This window comes from Ictidomys tridecemlineatus, unplaced genomic scaffold (assembly GCF_052094955.1).
Source record: "Ictidomys tridecemlineatus isolate mIctTri1 unplaced genomic scaffold, mIctTri1.hap1 Scaffold_630, whole genome shotgun sequence".
Classification (NCBI taxonomy): Eukaryota; Metazoa; Chordata; class Mammalia; order Rodentia; family Sciuridae; genus Ictidomys; species Ictidomys tridecemlineatus.
In genome coordinates this window covers 40,000-57,625 of record NW_027524349.1, presented here as the reverse complement: position 1 = coordinate 57,625, position 17,626 = coordinate 40,000, and the positions used below count along the sequence as shown (strand labels likewise).

Sequence of the window (17,626 nt, the reverse complement as noted above, 5' to 3'; positions counted from 1 at the left end):
TCATTCAACTCTGAATGAAAGAATATACAGTCTTGTCTAAAATTTAATCACTTTCTTTTTAGTACAAGTGTCAAAAGGATTCTTATTTTGCACTGGACATCCTGTGAATTTTGTTTGATTATTAATAAATAAAGAATAACTAAGTTAAGAGCCACTTTGGGGAGCCATATGAATTCTTCATAGAAAAGTCCTGTTGACACTCTGAAATGGATTAAAACGATCTGGGGAAAAGCAGAATGTCTTAATATTCACCATCTAAATCATTATGTCTTTGGTTTATGATCTGTTAATGACTTTTTAATTTTTATTTTTAAGTCTGCTCCTATAGTGGAGTCAAATATTATCTTCTTTTCTGGAAATTTGTACACTGGTTTTCAAAGTCCTCATAAAAATCCTGTGTCATTTCAGCCACAGCAGAGGGACGTATTCTCAGTGAATAATCTCTATCCTAGTTTTTTTTTATCCTAATTTTTTTCTTCTTGATCTCAGGGAAATTGTATTAAGAGAACAACTATCTGTATGTTCTTCTTCCAACCACTTTTAATGGCCCTCTGGTTGCTAATTCAGTTTAGATGTTGTCCTTGTTACTGTTGTGTGTGTCTGTAACTGAGACTTTGGAGTCACCCCTGAGGTTTTAGCCTGTAGTAGACCCTGGCTGTGGGGCTGTGGTGAGGAGGCTAAGATGGCCCCTGCTGATGATGTAGCTTTCTCACTGGGTCTCATTTGGACAAATCAGTTTCTGGGCTTAAGTTTCTCCATGCGTCAGGATTCTGTTCCCTTTTAAAAACAAGCTGTACACACACACAGCCTTCCTGCACACATCTGTCAGCGTTTAGTTTAATTGAAATAATAAACATGAACCTTGAAATAATAAACCCAGTACTTGACCAAAGAATAAATGGAGTTGGAGAATTTAGCTTATGAAATTATTGGAGATTGGAAAAATTTCTAAATTAGGAAAAATAACCATGCTGAAATAGTTTCATGAAATAATAACATTTCTCAATTAACAATTCATAAGAGATATAACTAATTGGAAGTATCAAAAAATAGCTATGTTGCCACCTAGGTGGATGGATGAAGCCATCAGAAAGCCACTTTGTAGTCAGAGAACCTGATTTATTAGCATAGAATAATCTAATGACAAATTAGGGGAGTATACAGCACATGTAATTTGATTTTGGTCTGCAGGTTTTATCCTTATCTTAGAATACGTATCCACTATGAGTGAGATAGCGCTGTGGATAGAAGTTGGACTAATCTGTTTATAGAATAATAATTTGCTTCAGTGATCTGCTGAAGACAACTCAAAGGCCTGCGCACTGGCTCCTGCCCTGTGTGTTTCTGTAGGGGCTCAGGGCATAGCACTTGGCTTAGGAAAACAGCATTTTTTCCTGTCATCATTGTCCTCCCGCACCCCAATTTTTGGACCCTTCTTGATTTTGATGAGGAAAATTAGTGGTTCTGATTGTCCCCCACCTGCATGAAAGAATTTGCAGCAATGAATTTGAGTGAGTAAATTTATCTATTGGCTTGTTAACAAGTAGAACCATTTACCCTCACTGGGATTCTGTTTCAGCTCACCATAAGAGAAGCGAGTTGGGCTGTGTAAGCTTCCTTTGGGTATTCTGCTCATTTCACAGTGCTGCTTTCCAGTTTCCACTTGGGAAAGTCTGGGGATTTGGGGTGTGTAAAATTGTGGGAAGCTGGATACATTTTAGAAAGCTTCTTTTAGAACTGGTAAACTGATCTCATATAAATATTTTGTACAAAAATATTAATGTACAAAACACATGGTATTAGTGAGTTGTTAATGATAAAGCTTAGAGCACTGGGAAGAAACTTACCATTTTCTCTGTGGCAAAAGACACAGCATGTGTTGTATTGGGAAAAAGAATGTGTTTATGGTGCCAAGAATGGATGGGTACTTAGCCAATAAAATGTTGGCTGTGCCGAACTAAAGTGACTGGCTTGATTTTGGTAGACTCTAACATTTTCCTGCTTGAGTTATTGCTAAAATGAGGATGAAAGCTGCACTTATGGAAGGTATTAGACAAGAAAGGTTGAAATGGAGGGACATTAGGTTCTTGAGATGTATCTTATGACTGTGAAGTGGCAATGGTTAGTGTTTGCACAGAGAAAGATGACCAACTGACTAGGCTTCAAAGTTACACTTTTATAAACTTAACATGATTTTCTCTTCCAAAAGTCATGGCCTATGTAGTCACTCCTAATTACAGAGGCTGGTTATCATTGTTTTTAAGTTATTTGCTTTATTTATTGCTTCATATGATTGTTTTGCCTATTGTTTCTCATAAACTTATTTGATGAAATCTTCCAGGAAACCTTTCCTCTAATAAAAGCTCCTGTAAGTCCAACTGCTATGCCCATTGCTGTATTGGGTATATTATCTATTAATTATAGCCAGGGATCTCTCTCTGCTGTAGCAGTTTTGGTTTTGTGAGGAGGGAGGGTCGGGATGCAAGAGAGTTAGGCAAGGGAGATAAGGTGGTGTCAGTGGTAATATGGTGGTGAGACCCTTCTAATTGTGAAAATTTAGTATTGGTGACTTCCTGGTTGGTGACTTCTTTGTTTGTGTCTTCCAGTTGCCATGACCAGAGAGGCACAAGAATCAACAGGCATGAGTAAAGGAAAAAAAAAAAAAACATTGAGCAAAGGGAACATTGCAGATCAGCAAGCCTTTCTGTGTCCAATTTGCTCTTCTACTTTGCTTAAGGAAGTTGAGAATACCTGTCGGAGTATACTTTTAAAACTGCTTTGATATTTTTAATTTCAATGGACAATTGCAATTATTAATTGGCTGTCCCCTTTGCAGATGCCTGCTATTGGTTACTACTGTGGTGAAGCAAGTCTCCCTCTCTGTGGTCAGTGATCAAGACCTCACTTCTGTGTTTTTTCTTTCCATGTAGAATTCTACATAAGCTATGAATGTTCTTACAGATCACCTCTGCAAAAGTGAAATAAACGTTTTCTAGCTCAATTATTCTGTGAATTGTTTTGATTAAATTGATTCCTATTTTTTATCTTAAGTGTTTTGCATATCCAGCACATAGATCTAGTCTTTCCCCAATTCTGAAAGGCCTATTTCTACTGTGTCCTGTATTGCTGCATCTTGTCTCCTTTACCTCAATTAATTGCTGATGTCATCTCTTAGCTATTTCCAAAAGGGTGTCTGAGTTGCTTCACTTACTTTATTACATACTAATCCTTATGAAGTCACTATAGACAGACCTACCATTATCACACTATATATGCTGTATATACTGAGGTCTATCATCTATGTTACCTCATGTGAGTCTTCTCTCAAGGCTTCAAGATAGATATTCCTTTTACTCCCCATAAGAGGTTCTGAAGCTCAGAGTTTGGACCTAGTATGTTTAAACTTAAATATCTAGTGAATGGTAGATACATATTCAACACCCCTTCAGGTCAACTTCAAAGTCTATATTCCTTCACTAGGTTTTGGTAACTGAGAATTTGCCTTTGGAGGGCTGGATCACAACACTGCTTTCATGCTATTTGGCTATTTGTTCTACTTTCTATTCTCCCTTTCAATTCTAGCATTGTTCAGCCTCTACAAAAATCAAGATTCCTTTTTCTGTATTTCAAATATATAATATTGAGTCAAACTATTTTTAGCACTGTGCAAGGCACTGTATGGGATACAAAAATAAATGCATCTGTGGATAACCTTGGGAACTTCTATTTTAATCGTTACAACATGAGCTGGAATAGCCTGCATACAGTTGTCTACAGTAGGAGACAGAATAAAAGTATCATTATTGAGCCCATGATAGAAACTCACAAGAAGAAGAAAGCAACCCCAGAAACCTCTCCTCTTTGGATCTTGGTTGATTTGTTTTGTTTGCCATAGTGTTTACAGGGATGGGGAGCAGAGGAAAGGTGATTTTATTGGTTCACTCTCATTGCTATTTTTTTTAATAATTAGCCTAAGTTTTGGTGAGAAACAAGATTGCAAAAGAGGATCTAGGCAGGGATGGGGCATGCAGATAGTTATTGTATTTTGCTAATACTTTCTCCTTGTAGTGATAGTGGAGAGGGAGAGGGAGGGAGGGAGGAAAGGAGGGAGGGAGAGAGAGAGAGAGAGATCAATCTTACCCTGGTTAAATTTAATCTGACAACCCAAAATCCATTCACTCAATGTAATGGTGAATACATTAAATTATGGAGTTGGGATATACAATGATGAACTGAAATATATATATACACACACTATGGAGAAATAGGCTGTCAACATAAATATTCTATGGCAGGAAGTGATAGAAAGGGATAGAAAAGATTTGATTATACAATATAAGAGAAGAAAGAGGCTATTTCCTCCTAGAAGCATCAGTGAAAAGTATAAGAAGATAGGAAAATTTAGTAGGAATAGCCAATCTCCATTAATTCCTAACCATATTCCAAGCTTGTGTTGTCATAAGCCTAAATTGATTCTTGCAAAACTCTGTGAGATAGCTTCTATCATTCTCTCCCCTTCCCTCCTCCTATTTGACCATTAAGAAAAACCACTGCATAGAGAAGTTAAATAACTTGCCAGTAAACAGTTTGCAGTTCAGCTCTAGAGTCTGGCCACTTAACCACACAGTGGTAACCCTCAGTGGCTGTGTCCTGGAGGATGAGGGGAGTGGATTTTGCACATGAGAACTAGCAGAGCAAGTAGAGAAATAGGAAAAGATGAAAGGAACATGGGGTGTCAGATCACACAATTTAGAAAGAGAGATATACGAAGAGAAGATATTGTAAATAAGAAAATTTTTAACATAAAACTAGGCTAGAATCAGGTCATAAAGGAAATCAAGTCACTTTCTAAAGGGTGAATCTTGACTTTTTATACTTGGCGGGTTTTGAAAGGTCTCATCTTATGACATACGAGGTTTGTAGAAAGACTAATCTGACAGTCACATGCGAGATGAATATGACACTTGCATAGAGGGTAGCAAGACCAGTTAAGGAGATTATAATCAATAACAGAGAACATAACTTGGAGTGAAAGAAGTGACAATGACAATGAGAAATTGCCAAAGAGGCTGTGAGGAATTACAAATGGAAGTGCAACACTGAGAGTTTAGTGATTGAGAAAGAGGAGTCAGAAGAAAAATGTGAGACTTGAGCTTGGGTAATTGTAAGGGTAGGGGTGTTAGCCACCCAGCTCTGAAACAGGAGACCTCAAGGGCTGTGTAACAAATGAAGAAGTTAATTTTGCACATGGAGCTATGTAGACTGAGCTGTTGGCTGGCTGATCTTCTGATAGTAAATATGATAATTAGTTCTGATAGTGTTTGAATGCATTCTATAGGGTATAGCTTTTTAAAAACTGAATCAAAGTCAGGGCCTGAGAGGAAGAGTATACCCCAGGGTTTATGATGAGAACTTTGAACTGGCAGATTTTCTTGAAACTTCTGGGTCTTCCCCTTTATTGGAAGATAGGATCCCTCAATCCCTTTACTCAAAGATATGTAGAAGCCTCAAATAAAATAAATGTTTTATAAAACTATGCTGTTTTTCTCAGGACTTTTCCCAACTTTTCTCCTGGTTGCTGGAGCAATTACCAGGGATTTATCTCAGCAAGACCCAACTGGGAAATTATTGGGACTGTTAAAGGACCTGGATCATCTGTATCAGTGGAGGGTATGTTCAAGAATGGCTCCTGAGAGTTCTGGGTTGATGGGTCAGAATATAAAGCTGGATAATAAAGAACTGTCATTATGGGGGCATTCTCTCATAATACAGCATTTAATCCCTGGAAAGGGTGCACTCTCTCTCTTTCTTCAACGTTCAGGGACACTTTACTACTGAGCTACATCCCTTTTTATCTTTTTTTTAAATTATTGAGATAGAGTCTCAGTTAGTTGAGGAGGCTGGCCTCAAACTTGCCTTAGCATCCTGAGTAACTGGGATCATTGGTATGTGACACTATGACCAGCCCCAGGGTATGATTTATTTTATGTTTCTGGGGTAGATATCCAGAAGCTTGGAAGAAGTGATGGTCCTCATGAAATGAAGTAGAAATGTCAAAACAGACTGTAGTAGAAGGGTTCAAGCAGACACAGAGAAGTAGTCATGCTAAGGTCTCTTTAAAATGAAAGAACAGTGAACTCACAGGATGACTGTATTCTTTGGGAGGCCCAGGGGATATTCTGTTGAGGTGATAAGAGATGCACTGTGAGGGGGACCTTGGCATTATTAAGAAGCTTAGTAGCCACTTCTTTCTGCAGGCTGAGCTAACAGCAGGAGTTGCTGCTACAGAACTGAACTACCGAGTAGTGTTGGTAAACAAAACATCTGGGATTCTTGTTTAAAAAACAGAAAAAAAAACATTTTTTTTCTTCCACAATTCTTTGACTTGCTCTTTGTTTTATTTGCTATTTAAATATCTTCCAAGGGTGTGTGCTTCCAGGAGTGCAAGATATTTCCAGGGTAAGAGTATACCCTTGAATTAGGAAGACTTCTCAAGAGAAATAGAATCAATAATATTGATTGATTGATTGGAATTGGCTGAGGTGATTATGGGGGCTAAGTCTCACAGTTTGCACCAAGCTGGAGATTCAGGAGGCCTGTTGTGTAGTTCCAATCTGAGTCCATGTTCAAAGGCATAAGATGACTGGTCTTTTAGCTAGAAGACACCAGATACAGAGAGTGAAGGCTCCATTACTCAGTCTTTCTATTGAATTCACTCCTTTAGTGAAATGAAAGAGGACCACTCACTTTGGGGAGGAAAATCAGTTTACTGATTTAAAAGTTGATCTCATCAGGAAGCACCCTCACAGGCACACCCAGGATAATTTTAAATCAAATATCTGTGCACCCTGTGGCCTGATCAAGTTGACACATTAAAATTAACCATCAAAGAGCTACAGATAGCAAGTACTCTGGAAATTTTAGTAAGATACTTGTGTTGCAGAGAGTGGAAGGCATAACATAATACATTCAGGGCCCACTATATGAATAAGAAAATAGGATAATACTTAGTAAGCCTCTTCAGGTTTTGGAGTTAGCACATTCTGCACTTTAGATACTGCTGCAACCATATTGCAGGTGATGTGAAAGATAGCTAAATTTGTGTGGGGCTAAGAGCAAAAAAGTATTCCATTGCACATTGAGGCTGTAGCACAGGTGAACCTGCTGTTTGACCAAATGATCAGGCAGACTTCACAGTATTAGAGATGTCTGTGGGTGGGGCTAAAGGAGGCTGCACTGAAGCCTGGGCCAAGCCCCAGATAGGAGAGTTTAGAATAGATCCCTAGGATCCTTGAAAAAACACATTCCTTCTGCAGCAGATAAATATGTATCACTTGGAAAAAAACCCAATACTGTTTTGCTAACCCCCTAGCAGAGGACATTAAACGATTGGTCAGAACTGGCTATTATAAGGTAAGTGCTATCAGAATCACCAAATTGGGCTTCTCAGTAATCCATGTGAATGGAAGTAGTTCATCTGCTATTAGTCTTGAATAGGTTAGAGGGTGGGTTTCACGTATATGTTGGATACAGTCCTTTGCCAGATATGTGTTTTGTAAATGTGTTTTCCCAGTCTGTGGCTAGCCTTTTCCTCTTGACAGTGTGTTTTACAGAGCAACTTTTAACTTTTTAAAATTATAATTTTAACTACGTCAGCTTATTGATTTCTTTGTATCTAAGAAATCATCACAGCACCCAAATTTGTCTAGGGTTTTGTCTATGTCATCTTCTACGAGTTTTGTGTTTTGTACCTAGGTCTATATGATCCATTTTGAGTTACTGTTTTGTAAAGAGCCTGTCCTTTTCAATTTTTATTTTGGCTTATACTTTATTTCTCTTTTATGCTGCTGTAAAGAACTAGGAGACTTATTTTGTTAACATAAATCTATACATATTTGCAACTAGCCTTTGCCTTCCAGTTTTAATCAACCAGGTAATTAGAGGAGCCCCCTAAGTTGCTTAAAGATACCACTTAGAGTGAAAGTTTGCTTACTGAACAATTAACAATTAAACCACAGATGGTTAATATAGTTTCCAATGTGCCAAACACTTATTAATGATAATTATGGATTTATATTTTTAAAGCTTTTCTTTTAAATTTATAATACACTCTACACATCTCAGTTTTTTTTTTTTTTTGCCCCTGGTAGACTAAGCCCAAGAATAAAAATTTGTGTGCATTTGGTGGAAGGAATAATGAGATTTTTCTCCCTGTGGTGTGGATGAAATAAATCATGTCTACAATGCTTTGTGGAGTTCATGATTGATGCTAGATGACTCTTGGTCTGTGTTCAGTATGTGTAGATGCTCAAAAAAAAGGCAATAAAATAAAAAATAATCACAATACAGAAACAAGAAAAATTGGCAACACATTTTTAATGGAAAAATAATTTGTTACTAAGCTAAGGAACGAAACAATGCTGTGCACAGAGTGATGGTTAATTCAATGCATTAATTTGTTGGGTTACGAGATTGCCAGATTTGTTCAAACATTATTTTGGGGGTTTCTGTGAAAGTATTTTTGGTTAAGATTAGCATTTAAATTTATAGACTGTGTAAAGATTATTGCCCTGCCTAATGTGGGTGGTCTTCATCTAATCAATTGAAGGCCTGATTAGGACAAAAAGGCTCAGCCTTCAACTAGTGGAAAACACTTTTTTTCTGTCTGACTACTTCAAACTGGGATGTTAATTTTTTTCTACTTTCAGACTCAAACGGAAATATGAATTCTTCTTGGATCTTGAGCCTGCTGTTTTTGGTAACTGTACTATCGCTGGCTTTCCTGGTCGTAGGCTTTCAGGTTCAGGCTATAATCCCACTATCAGCTCTCCTGGGTCTCCAGCTTGCTGACTCACCCTGCAGCTCTTGAACTTTCCAGTCTGCATAATCTCATGAACGCTTCCTTAAAATCAATTCCTCTGTATATATCCTGTTCTGTTTCTCTAGAGAACCCTGGTGAATACACATGGGTTTGTTTGCTAGTCTTTCAACACTAATGGCTATATTTACTTTGAAATGTATGAAATTTGCCAATTGATAATTAAAGAAAGCTCATTACCAGGCAAATAAAAAAAATCATTTCCCTTTGAAAGATAATATTTACATTATAGAAACACTGAAAAAGAATCTAGTAAACTAATAAAAACAAAAATGCAAATTACTTGCAGCTAATTGGTTGTGTCTTCAAATACATTCTAAATTATTAATTTACTAAAGAGTAAATATCTCTCTTTAAATATAATGTTACTATGGTTAACATAAAAATTATAATGTTTTATTTTTCTTTAGTGTAATTGTATTAAAAGTTTGTTGAGGGGGAAATAGAAGAAAAGCCAAAGAATTCAAATTTTCTCTGAACTTCTAAACTTTTTTTGAACCATTAACTACTTGTTCAATTCCCAATCTCTGTATGCAGTTAAATAACCAAGTTGAAGGTGTTCATATTAGACTGTAAATTCCAACATATTATCACTTGTGCTTTATTCGCTGTGGCATTTCAAGTACTTTATTTTTTTAAAAAAAACTTTGAGGCATAATATTATTTAGAGAAGATCTAGATTCACAACAAACCTAAGAGGAAGATATGGAGATTTCTCATAACATCCTTTGCCTTTCTCTGTCTTCCCTGTTAAACAATATCCCCCACCAAAACTGATGAAGCTATTAAAACTGATGAAGCTACATTGCTACATCATTATCACCTGAAGTCCACCATTTATATGAGGGATAACTCTTGGTGCTATATATTTTATGGGTTTGGACAAATTTAAAATAACATTGTATTATCATAGAGTGGTGATGGGCCCTAAATCCTGGGCTTCACCTGTTGATTTTCCCTCTCTCTAATCCCCAGCAACCAGTGACTATTTTTTTTACTGTCTCCATAGTTTTCCCAATTTTTAAATAAATTTCTGGCACAGGGATATTAAAAAAGTACTTATCAAGGTAACTGACAGTTTCCAGTTTGATAATTAATGATAAGAACCCATTTTACACCATAACTGGCACAGTTGACCAATCTTTTTCCTTTCTGAAATGCTTCCTTTTTGGTTTAACATTATTTTCTTTCTTGTTTACTGGGTATTTCTTCCCAATGTTCTGGATTCTTGACCTCATTGTAATACTCCGAAGGCCTCCATACTTGGTCCTCCATTTTCCCCTTGGATAATGACTAATCCCATTGTTTGAAATACTATCCAGATGTTGAGACTCCAGATTTTTTTCTCTAGATCTTAACTTTATCCTGAGGCCCAGACTTATATTCTTTTCCAGCTTTACTCAAGTATGATTGACAAATGAAAATCGTATGTATTTGAACATCTCCCATTTCCCCCAGCACCAGCCCCTGTTACCACCATTTTGTTCTCCTTTTGTATGATTTTTTCTCCAGATGGCATATTGTAGTGAGGGCACACAGTATTTGTGTTTCTGTACATAGCTTATTTCACTTAGGATAAACTTCTCCAGGTTCATCTATATTGTCATCAATGGCAGGATATCCTTCTCTTTGAAGGATGAATAAAATTTTATATCTACATCATGGTATGGTTTAGATAGTAGGTGTCCCCAAAAGCACAGGTGTGAGACAATGCAAGAATATTCACAGGTGAAATGATTGGTTTAGGAGAGCCTTAACCCAATCAGTGAATTAACTCCTTAACAGGGATTAATGGAGTGTTAACTGTAGGCTGGTAAGGTGTAGCTGGAAGACATGTGTTCCTGGGGTTCAAGTCTTTGGGGTCTATATTTGGTGAGCTGAATTTAGTCTATCAGTGCTTGATGTGAGATGTGTGAGATGATCGCCTTCACCACACACTTCTGCCATAATGTTCTGCCTTACCTCAATCCTGGAGGAATGGAGCTGGCTATCTGTGGACTGAGACCTCTGAATGAGCCCCCAAATAAACGTTTTCTCCTCTAAAATTGCTCTTATCAGGTCTTTTAGTCACAGCAGTGAAAAAGCTGACTAAAACACTTCACCATTTATTTATTGATCCACTGATGTTTACTTAGTTTGATTCCATTTCTTGGCTATTCTGAATGATACTGCAGTGAGCAAGAAAGCACAGCTGTCTCCTCAACACACTGACCTCATTTCCTTTGGATATACCCAGAAGCAGGATTTCTGGATCATGTGATGGTTCAATTTTTAACTTTTTGAGGAGCTTCCATACAATTTCCCAATAGCCAAACCAATTTACATCCCCACCAAAAAGGCTTTCTCTCTTCCATATCATTCCAATGCTTGTTATCTTATGCAATAAGATGAATGAAAGTATTATGTTAAAGAGGCCAGAAGGTGACACATTATATACTTACATGAGGCAATTTATTTGGTAGCCTTTTTGATTCCATTTATATGGCAAATTGTAGTGATTTCTAGTGGCTTGTGCAGGGGAAGACACTGACTGCAAAAATGGCATGAGGCAACTTTTTGGAGTGATGGAAATATTTTATATCTTAATTGTGGCAGTGGAGTGGTGTTTACAAGATTATATACATTTGACAAAATTCATCACATCACATCCATACAGTGTGATAATTTTTTCATGTGTGCAAAGTATTCTTCAATAAACTTGAATTAAAATCCTCCTCATGGGCTGGGATTGTGGCTCAGTGGCAGAATGCTTGCCTAGCACGTGTAAAGCACTGGGTTCAATCCACTGTGTGTATAATATATATTACACATAAATTTTAAAAATTATATATTTTTTATAATTTTTAAAATATATATAATTTTAAAAAATCCTTTCTCAGATGTCTTCTCATTGCAATTAGATAGATTCAAAATACTTTTTCTTCTATTTGCCCTAACTCTTTGGTGTGCCTGAAAACTTCTTTCTCTAGGTATTTGAATGGCTGACTACATTTAGTTCAGAAGTCAATCTGTCAGAATCTTTTCCTCTAAGGAAAGTTTAAAGGTTCTTTCCTCTCCTTCAAGTCGAAATCTATCCCATTCATTGTCTTACACAGTTAGCACTTTTGTGTCTAAAATCGTTCTTCCCTCTCCTTCAAGTCCTACTCTATCCTATTTTCCTGTTTTATGTACTTAACACTACTCAAATGGTCTTACAGGTGCATTTATTTTCATCTCCCTGCCCCCTGTCCTCATTCATCTGCAAAGGACAGTAGGGGAATGGAAACTGTCAATTGGATTCACTGCTGATTCTCCCAAAGGCATATTGTAGGCGCTGAATGAATAAATGAATAGCAGGTGACTGGATGACTGACTAACTGAAATTTAAACCAGAATTGTAAAACACTGGCACTTCTGTTTAATTGAAGCATTATGGTGCTAAGAATGTGGATCGATGATCATAATGGAGTATCTACTTAAAACATACACATCCATCATAGGCATTTGTTAAGGTCTTTCCATGTGAATGGCACTGAGTTATATGTGGAGGTCAATTATTTTGAAGGAAACAGTCTGTCAATCATTTTCACCCAATTTTTCGAACTTTCTTTGAAGAATTTCAGGGAAAAAGTCTCTTAGTTCTAACATCTGTGAGAAGCTTGTGGAGAGTGTGAGAGTAAGTCATATTTTTCCATTTGTTGGGAGTGTTTATAGATTCTTTGATAGATTTAAGAAATTTTGAAAACATGTATTATTTTCTGTAACAAATCACAATTAACATAGTAAAAACATATGTTGCTTTTGTAGGTGTATTTTAAAAAATAATAATATCCCCAACTCTATTTTTAGAAACATGAAGGGTGGCACTGCATTGGATATCTAAAAGTATGAGTAACTGGGCAGAAAACAATCACTTCACTGATGTTTAACCTGGTGACCATTTTGAGAAATGCTTATTAAAATGTTACAAATGTGTGGTGTATAGTGGTTTGATATGAAGTGTCCTCTAAAAGTTTATGTGTGTGACAATGCAAGGATGTTCAGAGGTGAAATGATTAGATCATGAGAACTATAACCTAATCAGTGGATTAATCCACTGATATGGATTGACTGCATGGTAACAGTAAGCACCCTCTTCTTTTAGAATGCACCCCCTTCTTTTTGATTGCTTTCCTCCTCCATGCCCTTCCACCGTGATGTTCTGCCTTACCTTAGGCCCAGCTGTCTACGGACTGAGACCTCTGAAACTATAAGCCAAAATGCACTTTTCATTCTCTCATTATTCTTGCCAGATCTCTGGTCATAAGAATGGAAAAGCTAACTAAAATTATATACACATATATATAGAATGTGGGGTGTGTTTGTGTATTTATATCTGGTTTAGTTTTTTTTTTTGAGAGGCTGCGAATCAAACCTAGGTCCTTGCACATGCTAAACATGTGCTTTGCCACTGAGCCACATCTCCATCTCTGAGCTTGTAGATTTTCATATGTAAAGAAATCTGAACCCAGACTACCTATGGGAACATAAGAGCAGTTAATAAGAAACACATACACACACACACAGCAACACAGAACTGTTCTTTATGGTGGCTATGATCTAGAACTTATTCTAGTATTTTATATTATTTTTTTGTCTTTTTATATTTTATTTTTGAAGAGCTTATCAGACCAAAAAAATCAAGGAGGAAAACCCCTCTTCATGGATTCAGCATTGTGCTTCAGGGGCCCAAATGATTCACTGCAGTGACACCTCTCCCTTCTGGACAGTAATAGTGAGGTGGAAGCAGGGGATGCAGATGTGGATGTGACAGCAGTTTACGATGCTGTTTGTCACCTCTGCTTCAGACCCTCTCATTCCCCTTCTTCTCAGAAGTGAATAACATATTCTTAGTATATACTTAGTGACAGTGAAAATCAAACATTCCTGCAAATTATGTTTTATTTAAGTAGCACCAGATCAAGTGAAGTTACAGTAATTCTGCTGCTTCACTTATTAAATGGCATAAGTTCATTAAAATGTTCAAAGTGTCAAGTCCCAATCTTGGGACTAGGGTGTAGCTCAGTGGAAAAAATGTTAGTATAGCATGCCTGAGACCCAGGTTTGATCCCTAGAAGCTAAAAAATAATCCTAATCTTAAATATTTTGCTATAATTTCTATTTTCCTGTTAGCTAGAATTTCTGGAATTTAGCTGTATTTAGTGTCACTAGGAGACCAGTACATGGTTTCATTTAATAAGTAAAATGATTATTTTGTAACTGGTAGACATAATTTTCATTTCTTTCATTGTGAATGATAAAACAGTATGTACTTACTTTGTACTTCCTTTTTCATTTCCTATTTTATTTGTTTTTCAATTCCACATATACTCGATATAATAAATCTAGAGTGCCACTATATACTTTATATTGAACCCTTTCTAAGGGATGTTTTAAACATCCTGTTGTCTAGTATTCTTTGATATAGAAATTATAGTAAAAGTAATACTTTTGTGACCCACTTCAAACAATTATCTCCTTTTTCCTGAACTCTTTTAAGTACTAAACATTATATTCTTAGCACCCCCCAAAATACCTTGGTTTGTTAGGCCACCTCTCTGGAGTAGGTATTGCTTACTTACTTTTGCTTCTTGACTTTGACCAGAGGAGTTCTTTAAACTCTGCAGTTAGGAAGAAAACATAAAGGTTATTTGAACATGACACAGCAGAATGAAAACCATATACAGTATCTTACTCGTTCATCTCAAAGGAGTAACTAGGGCAACAAGAGAATGAGGAACATAAGAAAAATAGGTCTTACTTGCTGTCCATTTGCAACCTGGTGGGTACCAGAGTAGAGGCTTTCAAATAAAGTAAAGTAAGTCCCACTGTGAGACACACAATAGCTAGTTTCCTGTTCTCAGGTTCAATAGTTAGAAAATGCCAAAGCTGGTATCTGAGCCAACTCTGCTCAGACTAGTGCACTACAATACCTCCACTTCAGGAGATGTCTGTATGATGTACAATCACATCTTTGTACTAATATTTTTGTATATTTTCTGGTTGGGCTAGGATTTGTGTCTTTGTTTAAATGACTCTGGTCTAGGGTTATGTTCAGTGTGTCTTAAACCATTCTTGTCTGGTGCTGTCTAATATGGGGCTGATCTGTTCTCTATATCAGGGTCTTTATAATTAATTGCAAAAAATCATCAGTCTATTTATTGGTCTACAGTAACTAGAAATCCAGGTTATAAATATGCTACTGACAGTCTTGTTGAAAGGATGCAGCCCTCCTGAACTTTCTTCCTGTAACCTAAAGGCCTCCAGGTATTTAGCACTCTGGGAGTAATGTAACTGAGGGCTTTCAGGTCCTGAATTTCTGTTTCTGAGCTCTTTGCTTGCTGCCTTCGTGGTCAACATTCTCTTGCTTGAGGGGCTGGGGAGATTTTTTGAAGAAACAGGCACTCCTGAACACTGGGTCAGAGCTGAAAACAAATAGTTGTCATACTTCTTAGGAAGTATCACGGGAAGTATGCAGTTAAATCCCTTGTCTGGGTAATAACAGTTCTGGTTTCTATGCTTGAATCATTTTATGTCCAAGAATCATGTCAATGTTGGTTTTAAAATATGCATGACATCCAAACTGGTTGTCTAAAATTTTTCCATTGAAAGTGTTTTTCTTAACTAAATATTTCAGCATTTCCCCTCACATAGACAACAAAAAATGAGAAACTGAAGCTTATTATGAAAATAAACATTTAGACATCATCTGAAAAATCAAGATTAAATTCAAACCGATACAGTGAATAATACTTTGCTTTTTTGACAGACCTCCAAAAATTCATTTTTGACACATTCTGTCCGTATATTCCAATTTACTAATTATAACTCAATTTAAAAATTTTTTAAAGACTGCCTGCTATCTGCTTTGTCCATGAGAGTATTCCCTAACCCTCTAACCCTAACCCCTAAACCTAACCCTGAATCCTAAACCCTAACCCTAACCCCTAAACCCTATCCCCTAAACCCTAACCCCGACCTCTGACCCCTGACCCTAACCCCTAACCCTAAACCTAACAATAACCCTAACCCTAAAACCCTAACCCTAACCATAAAATCCTAACCCAAAAACCCTAACCCTAACCCTAAAACCCTAACCCCAAAACCCTAACCCTAACCCAAAAACCCTAACCCAAAACCCTAACCCTAACCCTAAAACCCTAACCCCAAAACTCTAACCCTAAAACCCTCACCCTCATCCGAACCCTCACCCCTAACCCCTACACCCTCAATCTAAACTCTAAAGCTAAACCTAACCCTAACCCCAAACCCTCACCCTCACCCTAAACCCTAACCCCAACCCCATCCCTAACCAACCCTAAGCCTTAGCCCTTGTCCCAGCCCCTAACCCCTAGCCCTAGCCCCAACCCCAACCCTAACCCATAACCTTAGCCCTAGCCCCAGCCCCTAACCCATAACCCCTAACCCTAACCCCAACCCCAACCCTACCCCTACCCCTAACCCTAAACCCTAACAACCCTAACCCTAAACCTTAAACCCTAACCCTAAACCCTAACAACCCTAACACTAACCTGAAACCCTAACCTCTAACCCCAAACCATAACCCCTAACCCTAAACCCAAACCCTAACCCCAAACCCAAACCCATAACCCCCAACCCAACCCCAACCCCTAAACCCTAACCCTAAAACCTAATCCCACCCCTCACCCTCACCCTCAACTTAACCCTAACCAACCCTAACCCTAACACTAAACCCTAAACCTAACTCTAAACCTAACCCTAACCACCAAAACCACCCTAACCCTAAAAACCCTAACCCTAAACCCCTAACCCAACCCCAACCCTAACCCCGAACCCTAACACTAACCCTAAACACGACCCCTGACCCTAACGCCTAACACTAACCCTAACAATAACCCTAACCCTAAAACCCTAACCCTAACCCTAAAACCCTCACCCTCATTTCTCAACCCAAAACCCTAACCCCTACACCTTCACTCTAAACCCTAAACGTAACCCTAACCCCAAACCCTCACCCCTCACTCCTCACCCTAAACCCAACGCCAACCCTAAGCCCTAGCCCTAGCCACAGCCCCTAACCCCTAGCCCTAACCTCAACCCCAACCCTAACCCCTAACCCTAACCCTAGCCCCAACCTAACTCTAACCCTCTAACCCTAACACCCTAACCCTAACCTTAACCCTAACCCTAACCCCAACCCTACACCTACCCCTAAACCCTAACAACCCTAACCCTAAACCCTAACAACCCTAACCCTAACCCTAACAACCCTAAACCCTAACCCCACCCCTCACCCTAACCCTAACCAACCCTAACCCTAAACCCTAACCCCCTAACCCTAACCCCCTAACCCTAACCCTAACCCCCAACCCTAACCCTAACCACCCTAACCCTAACCACCCTAACCCTAACCACCACCACCCTAACCCTAACCTTAACCCTAAACCCTCACCCCCACCCTCACCCTAACCCCTAAATCCATCCCCTAACCCTAACCCTAACCCTCTAACCCTAACCAACCCTAAACCCTAACCCTAACCCTAACACCCTAACCCCCACCCCCTAACCCTTAACCCTTAACCCTAACAATTTTCTCCATTAAATTTCCTCCTGATCAATAAAGATAGTTAGAAATGCAATCTCGCATAGGCTTAAGACAAAAATAAAACCAATACAATTTTATGAAAAGTCTACTTACCTCTACATAACTCTTCACAACAGGGTCCCAAACTCCAGGAGTTTTAACCA

General features: G+C 38.0%; 1 long non-coding RNA gene across 2 annotated transcripts in view; it reads right to left on the bottom strand.

The window, feature by feature from the left end:
* Window positions 1-17,622, bottom strand: part of LOC120888252 (uncharacterized) — a 42,978-nt gene extending 25,356 nt beyond the window's left edge. For both annotated transcript variants that reach the window (XR_013433698.1, XR_013433697.1), the window contains exons 1-2: window positions 17,577-17,622; window positions 14,479-14,517 (exon numbers count right to left, since the gene is read on the bottom strand). This is a non-coding gene — a long non-coding RNA (uncharacterized LOC120888252). The remainder of the gene's footprint in view (window positions 1-14,478; window positions 14,518-17,576) is intronic.
* Between the last annotated feature and the right edge of the window lie 4 nt (window positions 17,623-17,626).